Raw genomic sequence first — 11394 nt, 5'->3', positions numbered from 1 at the left:
AATAGATTTTTCCTTGAATAACGAAGAGTGGGTACCATAGATTCTCAGAGTTAATTATGAGTGCCTTGCTGGAGAATCATCTCAAAGAAGTGTTATGTGAACAATAGTAAGAGGGTACCCTCTGCAAAGAGTTCTTAAATCCCGATGAGATACCAGAAAAAAAATTAATAAACAAGCCTGTGCATCCTGTGAAAATGGCATGTGCATCCATCGCAATTAGGTGTGCCAAGGAAGTCTGTTCAAAGTTCGATTCCAGTCACCCACTGAAGGAGCATTGTTTAAGCAATGTCTTGATCTGTCCACAAGTTAGCCGATCTCTGAAATGGGAAAGTAGTCTATTTTCTCTCTGGAAAACTCAACTTCTTCATTTTCTTAACTTTAGAAAATCGACAGTAAAATTCACAATATTGCAGCCAATAATATATACTGCATGTCCACAGATGCGAGACCTCTTGACACTTCTGCGCATGTCAAAAGAAGAAGAATCTATTCCGATAATAGGGTAATCAATCCGTCTTGTGGGTTGAGTTGTTTATTATTACAAGTTGGAAAATTAACTTTTCTTTTATGAAGATTGTAGTTTTTAAAGTGGTAACTATTTTGCCTGTATAACAGTTGAAAAATTTTATATATAAAGCACGCGATTTTGCGTGTTGGTGACCAATTCATACATCCTGTATTTCTTTTTCCCCTTCAGCACGAATTGACTCTTCTTGGCAGGTTGCCAGATTAGGCTCTCGGATCTGTGGTCAGAGAGTATAGTGTTAAAGTTATGAACGAAGAGATAGCGTCAGTTGTCTTTTTATTTTCCTTCTCAGGGGCTATTTAAAATTACTGATAGTCTTCAAAAGTTAGAGATAAATGCCCTTGCCTACACCATTAATGAATTTATATACTTATAATAATTATTATACTATAATCCTCTCGTTTTTATATTTCATAAAAAACTAAATCCATATCAACACTGTGCAACCCTCGATTTAGCGTGTGATATTCTCTGCCCGCCATCGCGTTTTCACGGAACAGTTCAATTAGAACTACACAGGCTCTAAAAATATATTCATTCCCTCTTAAAAGTGAGAGGTTGAGCTGTATTTCTTTGTTTTACGAATTACTGTAACACAGAATACCACTAAACAACTTGCTGCATCATGCTGGTCATCTTTCTGAAACGTATCCTCTTTTCTATTGTGATGATCGACTCTCAACAACTTTTGAGTTAACAACACCAGCCTATATCTTTTCTCGTTTACTCTAATTTATGCTATAACTAGACATGCAGTGAAAAATCTTTTCTTTGGGAACCATGGCTGACAGGTGAAGGTATGAAACCATCATATTATATTATATCTTTTATCTATAACAGGTCTAGCCTTACACCTGTATGATGACAAGCACATCGACTAACTGACTTCTCTACCAGGGACAAGTGGACAAATATTATATTTTTAAGTATGCTATTCTTTTATTATTATTAAAACTATCTCTGATATCCTTTCTATATCTCATATCATTTATCTATTTTCTGAGGCATGCAAATCAAGAAGTGCTTATTGGATTTGTAACAATGTCTCATTATGCAGATTATATCTTAAAATTCAGTATTTGATATATTCCATCTGTTAATCAAAACAGAACACCAGACCTATGAAAACATGCTGGCCTCATCTGTAATTGCAAATGAAATACTATAGTGTTCAGAAAAATCAATAGCATAACATCAGACAACTGGAACAATTCCAGCACTTCCCACGAGTGCACATTTATAGTGCATGATGGTAGTATCATAGAAGATGCAAATAAAAGACACTAGTGGAGTGCCTCAGGGGTCTGTTTTAGGGCCATCACTATTTAACTTGTATATTAATGATATTGGCGAAGATTTGGATGGCGATATTCAGTTGTTTGCAGACGATGCAAAGTTGGGACGAACCATAAAGAGTAGTTAAGATGTGCCCTTGCAAGAAGACTTGAATAAATTGAGTGATTGGGCACGGAAATGTGAGTTCAATGTTGCAAAATGTAAGGTTTTAAAATTTGGAAAACAAAGATAAGAAGCAGAATTTATGCTTGGTGAGAATATATTGTTGGAGGTAGAGGAAACAATAGATCTGGGTGTGATAGTGGATAAAGATCTAAAATTTAGGGGACACATCGCCAAAATTGTGAAGACAATACAAAGGCTTCCGGGAATGATGCGGAGGACACTGACGTGTAGAAGTAGGGAGATTCTTGTTCCATTGTATAAGGCTTTGATTAGGCCACACATGGACTATTGTGCCCAGATTTGGTCAATGGGTTTTCAGAAGGATGAAGAGATGTTGGAAAGGATCCAAAGGCGACTGACTAAGGTAGTTTCTGACCTCTGGAATGTTGAGTATGAGGAAAGATTGAGAAGATGTAATTTGCAGAGTCTGGTGGACAGGAGGAAGAGGGGAGATATGATAGAGACCTACAAGTTTGTAAGGGGTTATTATAAGATCAATGGTGTGAGAAGTTCTACAGAGAATAGTAGGAGATCAGGATTTCCCTGGAAACTGTATAAAGAGGATATGAGTAGGGGAGTGTTTTGAATGATTGGAATGCCTTGCCCGAGAGTGTGGTGTCTGCAAAGAGTTTGAGTGTGTTTAAGGCTCAGTATGATGAGATGTATGTGTGATAAAAGGGCCTCCCAGATGAGTCTTTGACTCCATGAGGTTTTGGGGTAATAATAATAAAACCTGAAATACACTTGAATCTGAACATCATGGACACCTGTTCAAACATCAGCTGATATGGTTTCCAGAAAAGAGACCTAACTATTTTCTAGTGAATACAGAAAGGAGACCATTTCTATGTCATTGTTCTCTTTGTGTATGTATTCATTTTCTCTATCACATTATCATTGTGATAGAGAAAATGAATACATACACATTGATTGCATTTTTACGCAGTTCTTATTTAATGACACTATTCATCTACTGCAAAAATTTCCGAAAGGAATTTCTAGTATACTTCAAGTGATTTGTAAATGAAAAGTTATTGATTTGGTGAATACAAACTATTTTCATCAGTTTTGTGTGAGACTTTAGTTCCCACAACCGTAAAGTATCCTAAATTCAAGGATACTGAACCATAATTGGAATAGGCCTAAGTTCGATTCTCGTCGAGACCGGAGGAATCTCTATCTGGACGATTTCAATCGAAGGTGAGTTAGCCGGAGGTAGCAGGGTTTTTTCTCCCGGAAACTCGAGTTTTTCTTCCCGCATACAGACAAATCGGCCTTTTAGAACACACGCAATTTACAGACAAAAAATACTAGTTGTGGTGGTGGAAGTGGGAGGTAGATGGCGTTGATGGAGATGATTCGTAGTAGAGGTTCGGTGTAGTGGTTGAGACAGTTATAGGTGTTCTCCCGCGATGCGTCTTCGGACTCCTTGAAGGTGTCAGGAATAATAATAATTCTCAAATAAGGTTATAAGTACGAGCAGGGCCGGCGCTACCATTTAGGCAAACTAGGCAACCTCCTAGGACGCAAGCTATGAAGGGGTACAAAACTTCAAGCTATGTTTTATTCATACTTTACTTAAATATCAAAATTAAATAGTGATATATGATTTAGTTATCGATTCTTTTTCCTTATCCTTCACACATCACACTATTTTACTATTTAACTCTTGGTTCTTTTTTGTTCCTTACCTAAATGATTTGAACTTACCGCTATTTAAAATTCAGTTAAGATAAATATTTTAAAACGTTAACATTTTAAAATATCAAATTTCGGTATTTTATAACTTTTTTTTTTTTTGTAAATGAATTATAACAGAGAATGTTCCAATTAATTAAAAAATAAAATAAAAAAGCCCTATTAATTTAACCTGAAAGACAATTTTATTTTGTTTAATGTCAATTAGAAACATTTTAGTTCATGAAATAAGGGACCCACTTGTTAACTTTGCCTGGGGCACAAAATAACCTGGCACCGTCACTGAGTACGAGGGGAGCTTGGTATAAAGTAGTCTTACTAGATTACTTTTTGTACTAGATGTTTATCAGAAAGTTCTGATAAACATCTAGTACAGAAATGATATTAAAGCAACTGATATAACCACTTTTTTCTCAGAGCGTTGCAAATGAAGCAACAGCGCTATAACAACTGCATAGCACTTTGTGGGGAATATGTAATATAACGTGTAAGTTTTATGATTCTGCATCAGTTCCTTCATGGTAATTATCACAACTTTTCAGCACACCCTCGCATATTTTGTATATAAATTGCATGTGTTCTGGATGGACTGCCTATAAAGAAACCCCAGCCACCTTCATATAAAATCAGGTGAATCATCTTCAGTTAAAAAAGCGCAATTATAAATATTTTTCGCGGACTACACCGGATATCTAAGCTGACTGCCATAGAATCTTTTGCTACAAAAAATATAATGGGTTTTTCGGATAAGAATTTCACAAAATTTCAAATAAGAACTAGCGGTGAAAGCATGGTAATATACTGTACATGGTAATACTGAACTTCCAATAAAAAGCATATGATAAGGTGCCAAGCTTCAAAATAAAAGTTACAATTACATGGTAAAAACGGGACGTCATTCAGAAAAATACATAGCTTATATTAAGTTGTAATTTCGCCAATAGAATTGAAGGTACCATAGGAAGGTGATTTGACATAGGAGCTATAAATAGAAGAATGCACACTATCTGAATTTTGTCGTTCATTATTAGCTATATAGCTAATAATGTTAAATATAGTTATATTTAAGCGCCTCCGTAGCGCAATTAGAAGAACGACCGTACGTTGCGCCCTTCGATTAGAAAAGGCCTAAGTTCGATTCTCGTCATGACGGGAGGGATTTTTATATGAACTTTTTCAATTGAAGGTGGGTTAGCTGGATATAGCAGGGTTTTTTCTCCCTGAAACTCGGGTTTTTCATCCCGCATACAGACAAATCGGCCTTTCAGAACACACGCAATTTACAGACAAAAATACTAGCTGTGGTGGTGGTTGTGGTCTTTGATGGCGTTGATGTAGGTGATTGATAGTAGAAGTTCGGTGTAGTAGTGGAGACAGAGTGTTGTATAGTAGGTGTCCTCCCGCGATGAGTCTTCGGACTCCTTGGAGGTGTCGGAATAATAATAATAATATAGATCATATTTTGAAAAAAAAAAAAAAAAAAACTGACATTAAACCTGATATAAAAACTGGAGTCCTGTTTCTTAGCTTTATGCAGATGATGTTATACTCAGAAATAAATTGTACTAGCCAGCAGGATTCCTTAACTAAATTGAATAGCTGCTATAACAAATTTGCATGATAATCACCAATTAAAAGATGCAGTAACATAATCTGCTTGCTGAATAGAGAATCTATAAAAACAAGCAAATTATTTTAGAAACAAATTTTAGGGTAGATTAAAAACTAAATATGGAACAAAGATCGTACGATGAGTCTCAAATAAAGACATTTATATGGCATGAAATGGAACACACTATTTAAGACAATAACATATTCTGGTTGGATTAAGGAAGAAGAGATGTGGCGCAATCATCAGTCTCTTCATTGGCTGCCCCTTATAATTAATGATAATGTTAGGCTTGCAATCTCTGATTGGCTACCAGTCGAGACTGACTTCCCTCTGTCTCCAAAAAATAGGGTTAAAACGGTCGCACTTTTCCGTATAAGGAGTTAGCTGATCTGATAATTTTTGATGGAATAAGAGAGATGTTTTTCGACCCAGTATACAAGACATCAGCTGTATATAAGACAGTGTTTAACCCAACTTTCATTTAAGGATCTCAGCGCTGGGTCAGAGAAAAAACACTTGATCAAAGTCTGAATCCCACAGACATGAGAGTTCTGCAAAAGATTAGGAGAGTAAACGGAATCGTGCTAATAATATTAAAAACTGATTTTAGGAAAGAACTTGATATTGTTAGCATTTAACCGATTATTCACTTGGTACAGTTAATGAAAACTCTTAAACAGAGTGGAATGATTAGCAGAACAGTTGTTCGATTCCAGGATGGAAGAAAAAAAGGTCAAGAGGTGGCAACAGATATAATGGCTATTGGATATATAATGGATAGATATAATCACTTCATAACTATAGTTGTCGGTCCGAATTCCAACCAATCCAAAAAAAAAAAAAAAAGATATCCAATTGAACCCTTCAAGGCTTATAACATAAATTGGAGTCAATGAGAAAAGAAAATCAGCCCGTATCCTTAACAGAACAGTTGTCAAGCAGGAATCAGAAATCAGATAATAGAAAGAGTCTATTTAAGGCACATGACCAGTGGAATGATAAAAGATGGCGAGTAGTGTTTGAGAAATAACGTAGTTTAATCTATATTAGGCAGTAATTCTTAAAACAAAGACACATGACTCTACTTAGAAAATATGTAATATTTCGCTCTTAATAAGGAACTTACATACTTTATTGTACAGATTCTGATTCTTCTTCTCACATAGTCCTAAATGAACTGTTGGGTCATTCATGGCTGGTAGGTGATACTCTTTGCTAGCCTCCTTCATTCGTCTTGGTCTCTTTTCTTCATATCAGTTGAGAAAGGGAGGAATTTGTCCATTTTTTGATGTTATCAGTCCATTTTAATCGAGGTCTGTCCCTAACCCTTGATCCTGGAACAATTCCTTCTAGGGTTTGCTTTGGAATGCCATTAGCCCTCCCCACATGTCCGAACCATTTCATCTGTCTTCTTCTGATGACTCTCAGAATATTTTCCCTTTTTCTCCCATCTATTGAGTCAATCAGTTTTCGGACATTTTCATTGGTTTCATGAGTGGTATAGGGAATTCTCAAAAGTCTTCTGCAAGTTTTCATTTCGAGAAGATAGGAGTCTCCTCTCATCTTCCTTCAATAAAGTCCAGGCCTCACAACCATACAAAAGGACAGAATTCACCAAAATGTCAATTAGTCTTAGTCTGGTTGTGATTGATATTCTGTTATCTCCCTGCAATGGTTTTAACTTCTGTAGGGCCACGGTTGCCTTAACAATTCGGTATTTAATGTCGGTTTTTGAACGCCCATCTTGACTCAACGTGCTTCCTAGATAAGTGAACTACTTTACATTCTCAATTTGCTTATTGCCAATTTGTATCTTTAAGAATTCGATGTCTGATTTTGAGGATATCATTGTTTTTGTTTTTTGTAGGTTTATGTATAATCCATATTTTTTAATGTTCCGAAAACATGGCTGGTTATCTCTTGTAATTCTTGTTCACTTTCTGCCAGAAGATCGATATCGTCAGCAGAACGTAAGTTATTTATTCTTAGTCCGCCAACTACTATTCCAGTGTCATATTCATAAAGAGCTTCATCTATGATATATTCCAGAAAACAATTAAAAAGAAGAGGGGACAAGATCCATCCCTGTCTTACCCTTCCCCCCGGTTCTGCCCAGAACGGTTTTTCAATTCTCATATCAGATGAGGATTCTGATTAATAGATATATATATACAATTATTATTAAGTTATAATAATAATAATAATAATAATAATTATAATAATAAAATATGTCATAAAAAATCAGCTAACACCTTTTATTTCCATATAGGGAATAGGCGAGGAAGTTTTAGCCATTCTAACTTTTGGAGGGCGAGGGGGAAGCTTAGTCTCCACTGTTAGCCAATCATCAAAAACTGGCTAATGGCTGTCACTAATTACACATGGCATCTGGGGTAGAGAAACGGCTGACAAGTGCCGCCATCTCGTGGTCCCTAATCCATACACTATGTTTATTGTCTGAAAGATGTGCGGACCCTACGATCAATTTTTCAGGAGTTTACGTGACGAAAAACCCGAGTTTCCTAAAAAAAAAAAAAAAAAAAAAAAAAAAAAAAAAAAATTGTCGGTTCCAGAGATTATTAGTATTATTATTATTTTAACGGTGTCTCCATGGAGTCAAAAGACTCATCGCGGGAGACCCGACATTGACACACTAACCATTATTTACACAATACCTGTCATACCTCTCCTTAAATTCATTCATAGTTGAAGCATTCACAACCCTCCAAGTGAAAAATCTAGTCCTAACACCCTTGTTAACCACACTCTTATTCTTAAACAATCTCCAGGGATGGCCCCTCGTTTTCTCACATCCTGCACTGGTCTTAAGAATATCATCAGTATCAATCCTGTAAAATCTCTTTAACAATTTAAATACCTCTATCATATCTCCTCTCCTACGTCTATCAGCTAGTTTTTGGAGCCCACAGATCATTAATCTATCCTCATAGGGAACATCCCACAGACCTGCAACAATCTTTGTAACCTGCCCTTGAATCCTCTCCACCATTTCCGCATCACCAAGAAATCCTGGCGACCAGATCTGTGCACAATAGTCCAAATGCGGCCTTATTAATGCCTTATAGAGTGGAACAATAACTTCCTTATCCCTGCTTGTTACTGTGTTCCTCAACAACCATGTAATTTGATATGATGTTTTGGTAATCTTTGCAATATGCCCTTTAAATTTAAGTTCTCTGTCCACAATAACTCCCAAGTCTCTTGTCTCATCAACTTCCTGCAGTTCAGTTCCGTTAATATAGTAAACAGCATGCGATGTCATCCTCCCGAAGTGCATCACCTTACACTTAGCGACGTTGAACTGACAACCATTTACCTCAGTCCATACCATCAGCCTATTTAAGTCATCCTGCAAAATATCCACATCATTTGAATTGATTATCGCTCTTCCCAATTTTGCATCATCAGCAAACAAGTGGATATTTCCATTCAAGGTATTTCCAATATCACTGATGTACAAATTAAACAATAGAGGACCAAGAACTGAGCCCTGAGGTACACCACTAGTCACTTGCCTTTTCCTGGACTCATCTTCTCCGTAAACCACTCTTTGATATCTGTCCACCATCCATCCTTTAATCCAAATCACCATCTTCGGATCCATACCCATTTGCTCTAATTTATGTAACAAAGTTCCATGTGGAATCCTGTAAAAAGCCTTTGTAAAGTCAAGCAGTATCACTGAGTAAGGATTTCCTTTATCCAACTCCACTGTTACTTTATTATAGAAAGTAAGCAGATTACTTATGCAAGACCTACCCTTCACAAAACAATGTTGCCCCTTATAAAGTATCATATTGCTGTCCACCCAGTCCTGAATTCTAATTTTAACCAATTTCTCCAAAATCTTAATCATCACTCCAGATATATTGATTGGTCTATAATTTGCAACCTCAGTCTTAGAGCCTCCCTTGTGCAATGGAACTATTTTCCCCTCTTTCCACTCTATTGGCACTTTACCAGAACTGAGGCTTAAATTAAACATTCTGGTTAGAGGAGTTGCTAATTCTCTTGCACATTCTCGTAACACATGGGCCGATATGCCATCTACCCCAATGGCAGTGTTAGCATTAAGGTTCTTTAATATATTAAGCACCTCAATTTCATCTATCTCTATACTCTCATCAGTCAATGGCACATCTGATACTGCACTATCACTACGAAGATGGTACACTTTTGCGAAATGATCACTAAGCAACTCAACTATTTGATTAGCTTCAGTAATTTCCCTACCATCAACACTTTTTAAAGTAATCTTTCATGGATATTCTTCCTTTTACTAGCCACATAGCGAAAGAACTCTTTAGAGTTTCTTTTGGATTCATCAGCTAGCTTCCTCTCTTAATTAGCTTTGGCTTTCCTTACCATACAGGTAAGGAAAGCAATATAAGGTACCATACAATGTACCTTATATTGCTCACTGGAACGCTCATCACCCTTTTCTTTATACGTCCTCCACAACCTTTTCTTTATCTGCAACTCCTGTTTAATAGTATTATTCATCCATTTTACTCCTACTTGATTTCTCCTTCTGACTTTGGGAATACAGTCTGATACAGCTTTCTTCAAATACTCCTTGAGAATCTCCCACGCACCATCAACATCTCTCCCCTTGAATTTCTCATGCCATAGTACAGCTGAAAGCTGACTTCTCAGGTTGCCATAATCACCAGCCTTGTAATTACACATATACTCTTTCTTAATAGAATATTCAGCACGTCTTTCAATCTCCCAGGTCAAAACCACATGATCGCTTTTCCCAAGTGGAGACATTGTAACTAAATTACTTATTGATATGTTTTCCGATGTGATGACCAGATCTAACACTCTAGAATCTCTTGTCCCTTCCATCACATGCTGTCTCAGGTAATTATCTCTTAACAACTGTATAAACTCCATTTCCTTTGTTCCTTGTGATATTCCTTCCCCCAATCTATGTCCCCAAAGTTAAAATCCCCCATAATAATTACTTGACCTTCACTCATCGTGTTAATTTGCCAATACATGCTATCTACATTCTCCATTATTCCCCTTGGATTATAGCAACAACCAATTACATATTTCGCCTTGTTAATCTCTATCTCACACTAAAGCCTCTAATGAACTGCCCTCTACATACCCGTCACAGTGAGGTACTTCTATCTTTTTTGGCTTTGATGTTTCGTCTATCATTAATACCCCCCCCCCATTCTGTCATCTCTGTCCTGCCTGAAAATACTGTACCCCTTACATTCAATCTCAATAACTATATCATTTTTGGTTAACCAAGTTTTGCTAATTCCTATAATTTTTGGCCATGTTGTACTAAGTAATGATAAAAATTCTTCACACTTATTCCTAATACTTCGAGCATTCGTATACATAAACTGAAATACTCCCTTCCTCCCATAATCTCCCTGTGTGCGAATTACCCCAGTCTGTATACTGTTAACATTCTGCAAACAATTAATCCCAATTTCATAACGATTAATGACCTTAGTACTATTTACAGCTGACTCTATCACCTGCCTCCCTAGCAAATCCCATTTCCCTGTTTATGACCCTTTACTCTGTCCTTTATCAATAAATGTTCTAAATGCCAAGCTCCTAATCCATTTATGTGCAAACCATCTCTCTTAAAATACTCCTTCCTTTTATCAAACTCATCCCAGACATTCATAAAATGAATATTCAGTTTCATTTCTTTGCAAAACCTTTTACACAATCTTGACTCGAATAACTCATGAACCGATCGAAAAAAAGGCTTATTAAATGTTCCTCTTGTCGGCGACTGCAATTGAACTACGAATCTTTCTTCAAATGATCTAGTGCACTGGATGGTACACATCTGCACACCAATTCCACTGAGATAAACAGGCGTTAGTAATATATAATAATATGATACTTATATTAAGTATTAAACAAATATAAGCCACTGCCTTTTTATTCCTTTATAGGGAGTAGGCGAGACCTTTAAACCCTATTTAGCTTTCGGAGAGTGAGTGGAAAATTCAATCTCCACCAGTAGCCAATCAGAGATACCTGACCGATGTCTATCACTACGAGAGTGGTCTGAAAGGTTCCTGGCCTAACAAAC

The sequence above is a fragment of the Typopeltis vanoorti genome, chromosome 11 (assembly GCF_054136105.1).
Source record: "Typopeltis vanoorti isolate ZY-2024b chromosome 11, IOZ_Tvanoo_1.0, whole genome shotgun sequence".
NCBI lineage: Eukaryota > Metazoa > Arthropoda > Arachnida > Uropygi > Thelyphonidae > Typopeltis > Typopeltis vanoorti.
The sequence above is the reverse complement of the archived record's forward strand: the minus strand, read 5'-3'. Positions refer to the sequence as shown.